The 17,195-nt window shown below is 44.8% G+C and overlaps 1 long non-coding RNA gene across 1 annotated transcript in view; it reads right to left on the minus strand.

The window, feature by feature from the left end:
• LOC135276615 (uncharacterized) overlaps window positions 1-17,195 on the minus strand; it is a 100,523-nt gene that overhangs the window by 45,809 nt on the left and 37,519 nt on the right. Inside the window, exon 2 of the long non-coding RNA XR_010344158.1 lies at window positions 7,211-7,366. This is a non-coding gene — a long non-coding RNA (uncharacterized LOC135276615). The remainder of the gene's footprint in view (window positions 1-7,210; window positions 7,367-17,195) is intronic.

Below are 17,195 nucleotides of genomic sequence, written 5' to 3' on the forward strand. Positions count from 1 at the left end.
ACAGGGATTCAAAATCTCTGACTGCCCAGTGGCCTCCCCTCACTTCCACTCAGAGACAAAACAGCCATTTCTCTAAATTTCTGAGGATGTGGCCAGCACAAGTAATAGAGCTCAGGTTGGTGCCTTGAAGAGAGTTCCATGGAAGGGTGGCTCGTGCCCTCTAGCCCCTCCATCTACACCTGCTAGTTTTTTTTTTTTTTAAGCATGAAATATCCCAGAGGCAGTCACATTCTAAGCTTGGATACTCAAAGTAATGTGTGTGAGGGTCTTAGCCCTGGCCAAATGAGCACTGAATTTGAGAGAGACCAGAAAACTTTCTAAATATTGGGATACTTTACTCCTGAATCCTGAACCCTGAATCCTGGAAGTTGGTTTCTAACCAGGGAGGCAGGTGTCATTATATCTGGTCTGCCTCTCTGAGGGCTCTTGTCTCTTTGCCCCTCACATCTTTCTACTTCCACTAATCCCCGAACAGATGGGAACATTCTACATTCTTTGATGCCTCTTGCTAAAAACCTCAATGGCATGATTGAATTAATAAATGAAAGCAACTTTAATAAAAGATGATATTTAAGGATGTCATTTGACATGGGTTTAGAATGAATAAATGGATCACGTGATGAATTTTGAGAAAATACATGTAAAATTTATCTTTAATTCCCAATGGCATTTTATTAACTTGATTGCGGAATTAATAAGTGATTCTAAATTGATACCAAAATGTGCAATCACAAATGTGTGAATGCACAGAAGTGTGAATGAAAGGCAGTGCACAGAAGAAAAAAAGCTGTACATATAAAGAAATTCTTCACTCCAGGTTTTGTTTGTTTGTTTGTTTTGACAGAGTCTCACTCTGTCACCCGGGCTGGAGTACAATGGCACAGTCTTGGCTCACTGCAATCTCTGCCTCCCAGATTGAAGTGATTATCCTCCCTCAACCTGCCAAGTAGCTGGTATTACAGGGGCTGGCCACTGTTGGGGGAAAACCCCACAAGTGCCGTGGCAAGGGTCTAAAGCCTCAGACTATTCCCATATAAATATTGATTTAGAAAAGAATTAGAAATATAGGCATATAGTTATTCCTTTATATAATCATATATAATCTTATAGTTACTCACTTATAATCATAAAGATATGTCCTCAATATAATCTTTAATTTTACTAATAACTATCAGGTTATGAAGCATGGAACTGAGGTGGCATTGTGAACAAAGTGACCCTAAGGCAAGATGCTCTAAGCCCACCGTCATGCCTGCATAAGGGCTGCTGGAGGGTGCCTTGGCTGTGCAGCAGTGTCAGCTCTGGAAAAGCGCCCTCTGTTTAGCCAGCTAGGGAAGGAGATGTACAAAACGACTGAGATGTCTCCTTCCTGGGGAAGTCAGTGTAAGGCCGGTTGCCTCGTCGGGAGCTCAGTTGCAGACCTCCCACCTTTTTTTCAAAAGCTCAGACAAGCCTGGACGAGCTCGGGCAAGCTTACACATGCTCGGGCATATTCCCTTCTCCCATGCTCGCACAGCCTGGCCTTTTCTTAAAAAGCCCAGTATGCAAACTAGGTATTGTAACTCTATCCTCTTTCTAGCCAATAGCAGCTAAGTCTTTCTATCCAATAGCAGCCAAGCCTTTCTGGCCAATAGCAGCCAAGTCTTTCTAGCCAATAGCAGCTGAATAATTCTAACCAACAACAAGCCAAGTCCTAGGTGAAGGCTTGTAACTCTACCCAATAGCAGTCCTTCTCTCCCACAACCAGTCGAGCTCCTTCACTCCCTATAAAACTCTGTGCCTGAGAGGAGTCAGTGCAACTTCTCCGGCCACTCCTGTTGGACTGCAGAATCTCACCTGGGAGACTGAATAAACCCTTCACATTGGATATTCTTGTGCTGGCCTCAGTTTCTTCATTTTGAACTTGGCAAGAACAAACCTTACAGTTAGGAGAAAACTCCACTTCTCCAAGTTCTTGTGGTAGGCCTGATGGCTCTCAGGGAGGCCCACAGACATCCGGGGACTTACTTGTCTCTATGTGATGCTGTGCTTCAGTGGTCACGTTCCATGTCTACTCACTCTCCACTTCTGCACCTGGTTTCTCTTTTTCTCAGAAGATGAGAATTAATGTTCTTGACATTTCTACCAAATATGCAAAAGTGCTGAAGCATTAGTTTTCTCCTCCTCTTGGCTACTTGAGAGTCCTCGGCCCCTGTCTCCAAGACACATGATTTACCTGACCTTGTCACTGACCACCATTACCTCAACCTGCCTTCCCTGCCCACTGCTTTGTACTCAATAAAAGTCAGACTATTCAGACACTCAGGGCCACTGCAGGTCTCTGTGCTTTGGTTGGCAGTGGACCCCCAAGCCCAAACTCTCTTTTTTCTATTTCTGTGTCTGTGTCTTTTATTTCCACAGTTTCGCATCTCCACACCAGCAGGGGGGGACTCACGGAGCCCTATAGGGCTGCACCCTGTAGGCCACCAGGGCCAGCTCTTTTTGTATTTTTTATACCGATGGGTTTCACTATGTTGGCAAAGCTGTTCTTGGACTCTTGACCTCATGATCCACCCTTCTAGGCCTCCTAAAGTGCTGAATTTACAGGTGTGAGACACAGCGCCTGGCCAATTCCAGGTTTTTACAGATCTCTCTTGTCAGGATGGGGAAATACCTGAAAATCTGCTTTCTTCACCTGATCAAATGATTGAGCATAAAAACAACTGATTGGCCACAATTATCTATGCTTTAAACATTTTTAAAAAATTAATAAGGAAAAACAATCCTACCATCACTAAAATTTTTAGCCATCAGCACTTGTGACCCTTCACTCAGGACCTAATGGGAAAGTCACCTTAAGATGCTAGGCCCAGAGCTTCTACCCAGCAAAGATTATGCTGATTTGACTGTGGGAAGAGGAGGACCAGACCCAGGATGTATATGCTGCTCCAGGTTGGAGGCCTCACACATCTCCAGGCTGAGCCTTTCTCCAAGTCTATGAAGGTCAAGGGCTGAGAATGTCAGCTCTCCATGCCGCCCTCAACTCCACATTGTGTGTGCCTGTATTTTCACATGCTGACATCATCTTCCTCATCAGAGATTTACAGGAATAGTATCCTGTAGGAGAGCCATTATCATCCTGCTCTGGCCAGGCTCTGTCTCTCACTCTTGGGTCGTGTGTTCTGTTTCTTGTCTTCTAAAGACTTGAGGTAGCCTCTGCACTTAGAGCTTCTTAGATGCCCTAAATTGATGGTTTCCACCTCTGCTCTCCTTTCTGCTCTGTTTCCAGAATACCCTCATCTTTCCTTTTCATTGTAGGAAGTTAATTTTTTGAATTAACATCATGAATAGATGTGTTAGTGCAATGCCTTAAATACATTCTTGTCACTCCCCCTTTTGTGGGAGCCCTGTGTGGTCAGGAACCTGATAGGAAAGAGATGACACTTTTTTTTTTGAGACAGTTTCACTCTTGTTGCCTAGGCTGGAGTCCAAAGGTGTGATCTTGTCTTACTGCAACCTCTGCCTCCTATGTTCAAGCGATTCTCCTGCCTCAGCCTCCTGTGTAGCTGGCATTACAGGCATGCACCACCATGCCTGGCTAATAATGTATTTTTAGTAGAGATGGGTTTTCTCCATGTTGGTCAGGCTGGTCTTGAACTCCTGACCACAGGTAATTCACCCACTTCAGTCTCCCAAAGTGCTGGGATTACAGGCAGGAGCCACTGTGCCCTGCCTGAGATGACACCTTTTACACAGTTGCCAGCAGGGCTAAGAAAGTCACAAGGGATGCTGAAGCCCCCTGGGATGATCCCCGGCAGGAAACTGTTCTTATCTCTGAGCTTGAAAGAACAAGGAAGGCAGCAGTTTCTAGAACTCAGGGAAATCTGTAGCTTTCATTAGGGGCAGCCCCAAGTGTCTGTAGCTGTAGGTAGAGAAAGGCAATGATTACAGAACTACAGAGCTGCCCAGAGGAAGTCAGGGAAATGAAAACCTGGGTTACTTCTCCCACACTCCCATCTCCTGCAGGTGCCTGCTATCATTTAAACCAAAGCAGAAGCCAGATGGTGAAGGAGCAAAGGCAAAACCTGTCATGGTCACCTCCTAGTGCAGGGGGCAGGGTGGATGTTGGTGAACAACTGCTCTGTGGGGAGATGGAAGTAGAGAATAATGCACTCACCTGTTTACAGTGTTCACATTCCTCAGGGAATTCACTTAAATATCCTAGAGTTTGCCCTAATCCAAATGTATAGCTTCAAAAAAAAAAACACACACATGTCATTTATTTATTCATTCAACCTCCCTTGTATGTAGCCACACATGCTAAAGGATTGTTAGAAGGGTAACACAAGACTTAATAAGGCCCCCACCTCAAAAATATCCAACAAAATATGATGCCTTGCATGTAATCCCAGCTACTCAGGAGGCTGAGGCAAGAGAATCACTTGAACTTGGGAGGCGGTGGTTGCAGTGACCTGAGATTGCACCATTGCACTCCACCCTGAGTGACAGAGTGAGACTCTCTCTCAAAATAATAATAACAATGATGGGAGTTGTACACATTAGGCCTTCAGGTGGACAGTGACTATTAGTAAGGCACCTAGTGGTACCATCAATGGCCAGGGAACAGACCGTATACTGATGCCATGCCCTTAAGCTACATGGAATTTACTGTGTGTTTTCTTCTTAAAATCACAGTTTTAGGCCACTACAGTAACAAGTTATCCAAACAAAATAATTATAATTTTTTTGAGATCGAGTCTCTCTTTGTTGCCCAGGCTGGAGTGCAATGGCTTGACCTCAGCTCACTACAATCTCTGCCTCCCAGATTCAAATGATTCTCCTGCCTCAGCCTCCATAGCAGCTGAGATTACAGGTGTGCACAACCATGACTGGCTAATTTTTGTATTTTTAGTAGAGACGGGGTTTCACTGTATTAGCTAGGCTGGTTTCAAATTCCTGGCCTGGTGATCTGCCTGCTTTGGCCTCCCAAAGTGTTGGGATTACAGATATTGAGCCACCGTGCCTGCCCATTTCTTCTTTACAATTAGATTTGGGTAAGGATATAAAGAACACTGGTTACAGACTATTTATGACTTTTAGCCAGGCCCAGGGAAGAAATTATACCTAAGAATTCCATTGAATGTGGAAATGACTTCAGCACCACTGCCACTGATGGTGCTGAAGAGGCTGAAGCAGGAGAATCACTTGAACCAGGAGGTGGAGGTTGCAGTGAGCAGAGATTGTGTCACTCCAGTCTGGGTGACAAAGCAAGATGCCATCTCAAAAAAAAAAAAAAAAAAAAAAAAAGAGACAGCCATAGCAGCACTACTTACAAAACAAGCATTCATAAAAGGCATTGTGCATTGTTAACTGACAGTGTGACAAAGGCAGCCCCAGCCCAGCTGGTTGTGGGCTCTGCATCACAAAATGCTTTTGCTCCACTCAGTACCACACAGCACAGAAACCCCGAGGAGAGACCAACAGCAACAATTGCAATCCTCACCTTCAAGCCGGTGCTATTTGTGTCAACAACGCATCAAGTCTAGTGTCACCTCCTTGGCAGCATCCAGAGCATTCACTGGTGTCTGGAGGAGGCTGGTGTACTTGACTCACTTATTTTAAAAGTCTAAGCCTCTGGGCATGGTGGCTCATGCCTGTAATCTGAGCAATTTGGGAGGCTGAGGTGGGTGGATCACCTGAGGTGAGGAATTTGAGACCAGCCTGAACAACATGATGAAACCCTGTCTCTATTAAAAATACAAAACATTAGCTGGGTGTGGTGGCAGGCACCTATAATCCCAGCTGCTGGAGCGGTTGAGGCATGAGAATCACTTGAACCTGGGAGGCAGAGGTTGCAGTGAGCTGAGATCTCACCATTGAACTCAAGCCTGGGCAACAAGCATGAAACTCCATCTCAATAAAAAGAAAAGAAAAGAAAATTCCAAGTAGTCAACAAAAACCACTTCTCCCTGTCCAATCCCATCACAGAAATACATCAACTGCAGAAGAGGTGCAGTCTTCCATTTACATGTCTGTAAAAGCTAACGCACACCTCTGCTGCAGTAGACAGAACAGAGCTGAGCAGCTCCTTCCACGCAACTGTCTTTGGTGAATGCTGGTGCAGCCACAGTGTTCCTTGTCCTCTGCTGTGCATTTTAGTGCTCTGTGGAGAGGTATGAGGACCTCAGTGGAGAGAGGAGAAATCCTGTTTTGTTCAGACAATGTGGCTATCTTTGGGCTTTGTCTGGCAAATCCAAGCTGTGTCTGTGGGTCTGTATGCTGTGTGCATCTTCAGCAGGAACCCCTGTGAAATGCTTCAGTTCTGAGCTTCCAGTCTCCCTTATAACCATGGCAAATAGAACCATCCATTTGACACTGTTCTCTCTGTCACACCACTGATGCTCTTAAACCTTTTGCATCAATTCAAGTGAAGAGAAATACAAGGCAGAAGCAGTGAGTACATCCTTAGGAAATTCTAAGCCGTCAGCATCCAGCACACAGAGACCTAAAAGCTCCACAATCTGTAAACATGTGCTGGGGATGCTGTGGCAATAGCACTTTGTATAAGTCATTTAGAGATGCCACCTGCATGTATACATTCAGCCAGGACACAGTGGCCAGGGGACTTAAACACCACTCAGGGGCCTTCATACTCACTCATTCCACAGTAAGAATGTTATCTCCTGAACAAGTCTCAAAGTTGCACACTGGTGCAACTGTGAACAACAGATTTCCTCAAGTTTGGATGCAGTAAATAAAGATAAAATCCCAATCATCTGTAAAAGTGATTTTACAACATTCTGTGCTGTCATATATTGATCAAAGCAATCCTGTGTCAACTGAACTATCTCTCTGTGAAATTTGTAGACCTCATGCACCTCCATTAGTCAATCCAGAAGAGGCTGCAGAAGAGGGTGCCACGGCATAGAGGGCTTATCCCATAAGTATGACTTTTGCTTTTTTAATATGATTTTCCAGACCTCTGCTCTGTTTGTCAATGTCAGTATAGGCAGTGGTGAGGCTCTTGATCACATGAAATGCTGAGACATATGCATAGAATTCAGGTAGGCCAGCCCATCATCTTCTTTATCAGATGTGGGGATCAAGCAGCAGGGGTTTGCACAGACTGTATTACTGTCCCAAGGCTGAATGCCACCCTGGCCTCTAACAGTCCTGTCAATATTGGCAATTTGTCCACTGGATTCTGAAAAAAATAAAAAGCCACAATTACCTTCCTTTTCCTGGAACAAACAGTGAAATCAGTGCCACTTCCCTCTTTCCTGCTGCCCCATTCTTTCACATCCTCCCCACCTCTCCCTGGGCATGGTGCAGGGGTCAGGCACAGACCTCAGGCCTGAAGCTCTCCCCAGGGTAGGCGGGAATGGACCTGTCAAGGCAGAAGGCAGGAGGTGAGCAGGAGGAAGCATGCCTTTAAAAAGCAACATCTCACTTAAAATTGCTTAGCAGGTAAAAAAATGCAATGGAATCGAACTCTCCCTCCCTTTCCCCACAGGGACTGTACAAATTGTATATGAACCACTTGAGTTATTTCAGTGCAAGCCATAACAGTGAAATCTGGCTTACATAGGCACAGGGGATTTCCACAGAGCTAGAGCCGCAGTTCATGGAATCACAGACGCTGCCAAAGTAATGAAAATGGTGAGTCACCTTGTCCCTAAAGGCAGAGAGGTTGAAGGCGGCACCTCTCAACCCAGATTGGGAACCTGACATGCTGGACTGCAGGAGGATTTTTGCAGCCATGGTTCTAATTTCCCTGTGGTGGCGGGCTCTGTGGGCAGTGGGCTGAGTGTGTCTCAGGAGGGAACGAGGATGCCCAAGCAAGTGCCTGGTGATTGTTTTCCCCTCCGATCCCTTCTCAGCACACACAGGCACACAGGCAAGGCTGACAACAGAAGAAGCTGCATGGACACCTGAGGACTCACAGAGGAGCAGCTTTCCTCCAGGTGCTCTGAAGTGGTGACATCAGAATGGAGGAGACCTGCTGACACCGGCTCTGCCACCTCTTCCCTCCCCTCCCCAGCCCCCAAGTTCCAGGACTTTAGGCACAGAAAATGGGTCAGACAACAAGGACCAGGTTGGTGGGAATATCCCTGCCAACTGGCAACTTGGGCTTGACCCAGACCTCACCTCCTCACCCCGCACTCCTCAGACCCTGTTCCTCCAACTCAAAGTCAGACATGCAAGGGAAATGCCGGGCACAGATGACAGGCTGCATAATTGCTTGAGAAGTTCCCCAAGTCTAGAACCAGACACCTGTCTCACCCTCTCAGGTGACCTTAGTGATCATCCTGAAGGCACTTACACTCCTTCTCAGGACTATCTCTTTCTGTAGATGGTCAAGGTCCTCTTTCCTCTCAGGGTTCAGCCTGAGCACTGGGGTGACCAAACATGCCATGCAAAGGGCAGGAGCCTCTTCAATGCCAGCTTATGAATCTGTACCCTCACCACCGCCAATGGTGGGAAATAGCACCTCAATTCACAATCCACTATTCCTTCCTGTCCTTACCTCCTCACACCCATCTGGAATTTAGGGGAATGGGGAAGGCAGCCAGCAGTGATAGCAGCAGCTGAGGCCTGAGGAAAACTGAACAGGAAGCCAAGGAAACACCTCAGGTGACTACAGTTGTTTTCTGTTCTGCACGTGTGTCCAAGAATGACCCCAAAGATTTTCAATGAGCAATTCTATGGTTGTCAACCTATTTGGCCACATCATAGACATCAAGTGGATGAACATTGCCTTTATCGATGACATGGGTGAGGATTCTGACACCTACCTGCATCAGGCTAACCACACACCCAGAAGGACCCCCACTCTCCCATTCCTTATTTTTTGTATCTTTTTATAGCTTATATCCTCATTCCTTCTTCTGGGTGTCTTCTCCATTTGGGGTCTTCTGCTTCTCTCTCTGTCTCCTTTCAGGTGGCCAGAGCAGGCTGGTTTGGCACAGGGCTTGGCCATCACATTCACATCACATGAGAATGATGCCAGGATCCTCAGTGATGGGCAACATCGCTTTGAGGTGAGTGTTAGGAGCTGTCTGATGAGACAGACGTTCTCCTCCACAGTGAGTGCTGAGCTCATGAAACTTTTAGATCCTCCTGTTTTTTAATCTGTTTGTTCTCAAGCTCATCATATAGGTCATGGGCACCTGATACCTAATGGACACTTGACTGGTTCATGCCCCCTGGCCTTTGATGCTGTGTTGGGCTGTTTTCCTGGCCTCTGTGTGGGGTCTCTGTCTTCTCTCATCATATTACATCCCTTCCCTCAGCCCCAAGTCTGTCCACTGAATCCACACAGTACACCAGCATCTACATGTGTGTTGTGTGTTCCTGCCTCACTTTCCCCTTTTCATGCCTTATTCTGACTATGCCATATTTTCTCTTCAGTTGAACAGATGCAGTAGAGGACTCACCAATTCTGAAATGTGACCATCTGTCCTTCAGGAGAGGACATGAGTGTGGGGGTGAAGGAGACACCATGCTCCCACCCCTGACAGCCCCCACCCCATGGCTTCCCTCCTCTGCATCAGCACCATCCCTGAACCCCCATTTTTTATTGTCAGAATTTTTAACATCTTAACCAGAAATGGAAGACATGTGTCTGTGGCATCTGTAAGTGCTACATCTTACTATGTTTGGGGAGGTTATTTTAGGACACGATCCAGGGTAAATCCCTGTAAGGCTGAGGTGCACTGCTGTGGAGTCAAAGATGGATGAGACTGAGACTGCAGAGCCCTGGCTCCCCACTACCTGCCTATGTTAGCCAGAGTTGTCTAGAGAGGCAGAACTAATAGGATATATATATATGAAGATTTATTCAGTAGTATTAACTCACACGATCACAAGGTCCCACAATAGGTCATCTGCAAACTGAGGAGCAAGGAAGCCAGTCTGAGTCCCAAAGCTGAAGAACTTGGAGTTTGATGTTTGAGGGCAGGAAGCCTCCAGCATGGGAGAAAGATATCAGCTGGGAGGCTAAGCCAGTCTAGGCTTTTCACATTTTTCTGCCTGCTTTATATTCTGGCCATGCTGGCAATCTGGTTCACCCACCCAGATTGAGGGTGGCTCTGCCTTTCTCAGTCCAATGACTTAAATGTTAATCTCCTTTGGCAACACCCTCACAGACACACCCACGATCAGTACTTCGCATCCTTGAATCCAACCAAGTTGACATAGTATTAACCCCCACACTGCCAACTTCTGGCCTTCTGTGGTCTCTTCCATTTTCCCAGTGGCCTGGGAGCAGCTGGGATATTTCTGATGCTGGGGCTCCTGGGGGATGGTGCACAGTATTTCCAGTGCTGAGGGGTGCTGTGGACACTGGTGGAAAGCTTGAGTGTCTCCTCACAGGCTCTCTTGGTGCCTCCTTATTCATTCCTTCAGGTTCTGGATCTTGACCACTAGGGCCTGGGCCCCCACCCCCTCCAGCAGGGCCTGATCCACTCCAGTTACTGCTCCAGCAACTCTTTGGCTTGGGCCAGCTCAGCTGTGTGGTGGGGCCAGGAGTCTGGTGAGGGGATCAGGGAGGGAGTGACAGCCAGGACAGGGGGCTGAGACTCTGGGAAGCTGTGCTGCAGGATCTGGCTGTAAGAAATTTGACCTCCCTTTCTCTTTTTCTAGCCCATTAGTTTCAGTCCACCTGTACCAAGTAGTCCAGGGGGCTCCCTGTCTTAGGTATAGGCCTTTGGGTGGCAGGTAGAGATCCCTGACCCAGGAGCTATACTGGAAACCTCACAGCTGCAGAAAGTCAAGTTGCACCTCTAAAACCCCCAGCTGGTTAAAAAAGATAAAAAATTTGACTACCTGAGAGGTTTCATTTATATAACAAGACCACCTTCTCAGCCTCTCTCTGTGTGCTTTTAATTTAAAGATTTCAGAGAACTCTTATGCTAAACAATTAATGAAAACATCAGGTTTTAAAAGGACACATAGTGTCATGGTTAGCCTTAACAAATTCCCTTGACTAAATTAAGAGCAAAAAAATCTGACTTCAAACACTCTGGTAGTTAAAATTATACACTTATTGACAGAGCATGGTGGCTCATACCAGTAATCCCAGCACTTTGGGAGGCCGAGGTGGGCAGATCATGAGGTCGAGAGACACTTCTGCCATGGCTCAGTTTGCTACCTCATCAGGGAACAACAAAGGCCACCCACCTTGCGGCCTAAGAGTCATAACTTTGGTTAAGACACTTGGGAGGATACATTTTGGTAAAGAAAGTGAAAAGCTAGGAATATCAACTGTTCCTCCTGCTAACATCTGGTGATAAGAGATTTGAAAGGACCTTGTTAGAGCTGTATAGTCAAAATTTGACTTAATTACAACTGATATTTTAGACTTTAGTGCATATATATTGTTTTAAGGTCTCTGTTCTCTCTATGTAAACATTTCTCAGTCAGCTGAATGTCTCTCTTCTTAAACCCCCTGCTAGTCACATGCACTCCCTGTTTCCCTCTCTCTCTATTTAGTTCTTTTTTATTTTTATTTTTTGAGATGGAATCTCATTTTGTAGCCCGGGCTGGAGCCTGGACTGCAATGGCATGGTTTTGGCTCACTGCAAACTCTGCCTCCAGGGTTCAAGTGATACTCCCACCTCAGCCTCCTGAGTAGCTGGGATTACAGGTGCATGCCACCACACCTGGCTAGTTTTTGCATTTTTGGTAGAGACGGGTTTTACTATATTGGCCACACTGGCCTCCCAAAGTGCTGGGATTACAGGTGTGAGCCACTGTGCCTGGCCTTCCCTATTTATTCTATCAGCCCCTCCTTCCTCTTACCAACCTCGGTGCCATATAAGGAAAAAATAAAATAAAATAAAACTGGAATAGCCTGGGATCCCTTAAGAAAAACACAAAAGGCACCACAGACTCATTTTTGTGAAATATTGCTGTTTTTCCCTTGAGGAATCCCAAAAGGGAATCCAAGAGAGGACAAAGATCTCTCAGATCTAAAACTCTGTTCCTTTGCATGGTGTGACCTGATTTTGGCTTTGGATGGCATCAGAAATTACTTTGTATTGTGAGAAAACTTAATATAATGGCTAGGAAATGGGCTGATCACAGAGTGGGCTGATTGGCACTGGGTTTCCCCCAGCCTTGAGAGATTGTTTTTGTAGCAAAACACACTGAAAATATTGCATGGCCAGGTCCCCAAGGCATTGCTCTCTTTTTGAGAACCCAAAATTCAGTGTGGGCTCTACCCTGAATCCAATGGTCCAGTTAAAAGGTATAGACCAAATTAAAAGCACTATCTAAATGCACTTGATTTTTTTATAAGATCCTATGATAGGCCGGGTGCAGTGGCTCACGCCTGTAGTCCCAGCGTGTGATGGCAGGTGCCTGTAGTCCCAGCTACTCAGGAGGCTGAGGCAGGAGACTCACTTGAACCTGGAAGGAAGAGGTTGCAGTGAGCTGAAATGGTGCAACTGCACTGCAGCCAGGCCAGGCATGGTGGCTCCTGCCTGTAATTTCAGCACTTGGTGAAGCTAAGGTGGGATGATCACTTGGCTTCAGCAATTGGAGACGAGCCTGGGTAACACAGAAAAAACAAAAACATGAGCTAGGCATGGCGGTGTGCACCTGTAGTCCTAGTGAGATAGCCAAATGCCTACACAGAAGAGGATCACCAGAGAATCACCAATCCACCTGCACACTGGAAGAATGGGGTGGAGCCTCCAGAAATTCACACCTTCGGCAGGCAGGGAGAAGCCTGGTCTCTTCAGCTTGTGTGTGGTGCCCTGGAATTCAATCTGTGAGGTGGGTCCTGTTAGCAGGACTTTCTCTCAGTTTGCTGACAGATGTTTTTCTTTCTTTCTTTTTTCACCCAAGAAATCCTGCTTTACTCATCCCTCAATGTGTCCATGAGCCTAGTCTTTCCTGGTCTTTTGACAAGAACCCAGTTATAGTTGAACTAAGGAGAAAAATTCTGTGACACTAGCTACTCAGGAGGCTGAGGAAGGAAAATGTATTGAACCCAGGATTTCAAGGTTATAGTCAGCTAGGATCATGCCACTGCACTCCAGTATGAGTGGCAGAGCCTGACCTGGTCTTTAAGAAAATGAAAATAAAACAATTATACTGGCAAATGAATAATCTTATAAATCTATAAGATCTACTTCTATCTGTGTGCCTGTATGTGTATGTATTTACATGTGTCATGTGCATATGTGATGGTTCAATTACCAAAATATACAGAAGAGCTCTAATAAACTGGCTTATAGAAAAAGCAGGTCAGGTGTGATTGCTCATGCCTATAATCCCAGCAATTTGGGAGGCTGAGGCAGTTGGATCACCTGAGGTCAGGAGATTGAGACCAGCCTGATCAACATGATGAAACTCTGTCTCTATTAAATATAAAAAAAATTAGCTGGGCGTAGTGGCAGGTGCCTGTAATCCCAGCTACTCTGAAGGGCAAAGCAGGAAAATTGCTTGAACACAGGAGGTGGAGGTTGTAATGAGCCAAGATCTTGAAATTGCACTCTAGCCTGGGCAATAAAATCAAAATTCCATCTCAAAAAAAAAAAAAAAAAGCAAGTGCTTAAATATTTTATCAGAAAAATAGAAATTTTAACTCAAATGCCTTTTAGTCAATATGACTTTAGTAATCTTTAGTATACAAAGATAATTTTTAAATTATTGAAATAGAATGAAATGAATTCAAAATTTAGACATTTGGTCTTTATTGGTCAGGTCAGATATTGTCTCTGCTAGATTCCCGCCCCTCCTCCTTCAGATGGACTTTCTCTATTGTTGCCCAGACTGAAGTGCAATGGCACGATCCCGGCTCACTGCGACATGGGCCTCCCAGCTTCAAGCAATTCCCCTACCTCAGCCTTCCGAGTAACTGTGATTACAGGAATGCACCATCATACCCTCCTAATTTTGTATTTTTTGGTAGAGATAAGATTTCACCATATTGGACAGGATGGTGTTGAGCTCCTGATCTCAAGTGATTCACCTGCCTTGACCTTCCAAAGTGCTGGGATTACCGTCCTGAGCCACTGGGCATGGCATAGATGTTTTAAGGTTTAAAATTGTGCTTCTGCAATATTTCTAATATTGTTCAACTGGTCTATCAGTTTCTATTTTTATATTTCAGCCTTTTAGGGGCCATGAAAAGGTCAAGTTTCAGTTATTTTTCTTTCTCCTGCATTCTGTGCCACCATTCTCAGCTAATTTTTGCATTTTTACTAGAGACAGGATTTCACCATGTTGGCCAGTATGGTCTTGATCTCTTGAACTCATGATCCACTGGCCTTGGCCTCCCGAAGGACTGGGATTACAGTCATGAGCCACCATGCCTGGCAATTTCTGTTATTTCAGTCACCCAGTGTGTGGTACTTTGTTATAGCCACCCTAGCAATTAAAACACACATATTACCCTGCCTAGTATCTGGACATGGAATTTTTCAAGATTATGAATAATATGAGTTTTCTAAGAATTGAATGAATCAATTGAAAATTGTCAAGCATAGATGATAAGGGGTCATTTCCAAGCCACTTTGGGTCCCATGGTTGCCACTCAAAAGTGGAGCTGTCCCCATTTCCTTTTAGTTTTACTCAGAACAAAGCTTGTGGTTCCAATTTGATATATAATTACAAAATGCATTTAAGTTTGTTGAGATGCTGAAGGAGCAAGCATTCCCCTAATTTTCTAGAAATTATGAGAAATAATTATTTTGTAATCATTACTAAAGTAAAAATGCATTTTTACCCAGGGTTTTGCAAGGATGATGTGTTTTCTTCCTGCTTTTAAGGGTCATGTTTCTTAAAATCTTATAACCTAGTGACACCACTTTCATGTTTCTCTCTGCATTTACTCCTTGGTACTGGAGAGACCCTCACTGCATGTCAGTAAGGATGTGATGTGTTCTCATGTATTCTCACTAGAATGGATGTGTTTATCCATGACTCACAAAATCTAATCATATTCTAGCTGCAAAATACTCACTTTGGATCTAGGCACATGTAGAAGTTGAAATTGGAAGGATAGAAAAGGATATTCATGAAAACAATAAGAATTTCTTATGATCTTTCATAGGATTCTGTGTGTTGGCTGAGCTCAGATGATGGCATGGGAGTTTTACATGGTTAAGGGATTGAAGTGGACGGAAACAGATGCAAGCAGGATGGTTAATAGCTGTGTGCAGAACTGACACAACCATGCTTCTGCCATATTTTATTGGCTAACCCAGATACCAGATCTGCTCATGTGTAAGGGGGTGGAGAGACCTTTCCTCTTGATGAGGGAGTGATGGGCCAGACTAAAGAAAACCACGTGTGATGGAAGATATTTTTGCAGCCCTCTTGGGAAAATACACACAATCCAAAACATCCTATCTGACAGAAAGGCAGAAGACCATCATGCCTTACCACTCAAGTCTAAGTCCTGTGATTCTATACTTTGGAAACAATTGCTCAGAGTCACACAGAAAACAAGCACTTTAATGAGAGATTGCTCAGCAAGGGAAATTTACTTCTGCAGAAGGGTGCCACTCAAGTTCTTGGCTGCTGCCAGAGCACACCAAACAAAGGAGAGAAGGAGTTTTTATCCCTGTCACAGTCCCTACTCTGTGTCCTTCCCCCATTGGCTGGAGTTGGAACACAATTGGCTATTGTTTAGCAATTTCCAAGTAAAGGAGGTGTGGGTCAGTTACAAATGTGTGTGGTGGGGAGACATGTCTGGGCATGTCCAGGAACAGCAAAGGTGGGAAAGATTACTTGCATAATCAGGAACAAGGAAGTAACTGGAGAGGCGTATTTTTCTACAGGTTGGGACTGGTGGGAAGAGTTGTTGACCAAGCGGTGACTAAATAATTAGAGGTGAGAAGGTAGAAGGATAAGGAAGTTGCTTTGGAGAAGAAAGAACATCTCCTTTCCTCATATTCTTCCCTCAAAGAACAAAGAAGTAAAACTGTTTAAGAGGAACCATTTGTTCCTAACATATAGTATCCTGGGGAAGGACCATGTCTTAGGAAGTAGGTGTGGAGTCGACACTCTAAATAAAGCCACATCTACAGCCACAATTTCAATTTATTTTGATCAAATTTTGTGTCATTTTTGGTAAATTAGGGGCTCACACATTTCTCTTCAGGGATATCTTCAGTGCTGGGGATGATATGGTTCCCTCCTCCACAGTTCTACTTTATGGATAAGTGGATCTAGGTCTCAGTTTCAATTATTTAAAACACCAGAGACTTGGATGCGTGCATGCTACAAAATGGTGAAAGAATGCTCTCTGTCACTTTTCCTTCTCTCAATCACTGCACCCTGAACAAGAACCTGCTCTACTTTGACCTTTTGAATGGGGAGGAGGATCACACTCCTGCATAACCTTCAAGTTTCCAGAGCTAAACCTGCTGCCCAAACAGAATGGTTCATTGTAAAGACTAAACCCTACACCAGGAGCTCTCCCTTCACCCACTAGAGTCAAGCCAAAGAGATTTATTCTATTTTGTTCTTTAGAAAATGGAATCTCAAGGATCATTCAGACTGTTATGAGCTAAACTGCATCCCCTCAAATTGACATGTTCATGTCCTAACTCCCAGTAACTGAGAAAGTGACTGCATTTGGAGAGATCTTTAAGGAGGTCATTTAGGTAAGATGAGGTCATATGAGTGTGCCCTAATTCAATGTGACTGGTGTCCTCATAAAAAGAGAAGATTAGGACACAGACAGATACAGAGGAATGACCATGTGAAGACATAGGGAGAAGACATCTATAAGCCAAGGAAAGAAGACACAGAAGAAATGTGCGTTGCCATCGCCATGATCTTGGACTTCCAGCCTCCAGAACTGTGACACAACACATTTCTGTTTTGAGGATGCCCCTTTGCCAAGGCATGAAGGTGCCACTTGACACATACAGGTATAAAAACTGCTAGGTCTGCTGAATAGTCACCAATCTTGAGTCCTGGATATTCAGAAATTCTTACCCAGTAACTACACCAAAGTCAGGTTATATGTCAGAGTCCCTCAAATGTGCAGAAGTCTGGTGCCTTTGAGAAAAGACCCTATGATTCTGTTTTAGATATATTCTTTCTACAGGTCTTTCCCAGAGGAACATTTAGTCATTTATCCCTGTCCACTGGGGAATGAAAAACCCCAAATAATCTGGAAGCTCAACTTTAATGTCTTTAATTCTGTCAAAGGTTACCCTGGGATGAATACTTTGTTGTAACCTGTATAAAAA

The sequence above is a fragment of the Aotus nancymaae genome, unplaced genomic scaffold, assembly GCF_030222135.1.
Source record: "Aotus nancymaae isolate 86718 unplaced genomic scaffold, 86718_ANA_hifiasm-v0.15.2.pri h1tg000027l, whole genome shotgun sequence".
Lineage (NCBI taxonomy): Eukaryota > Metazoa > Chordata > Mammalia > Primates > Aotidae > Aotus > Aotus nancymaae.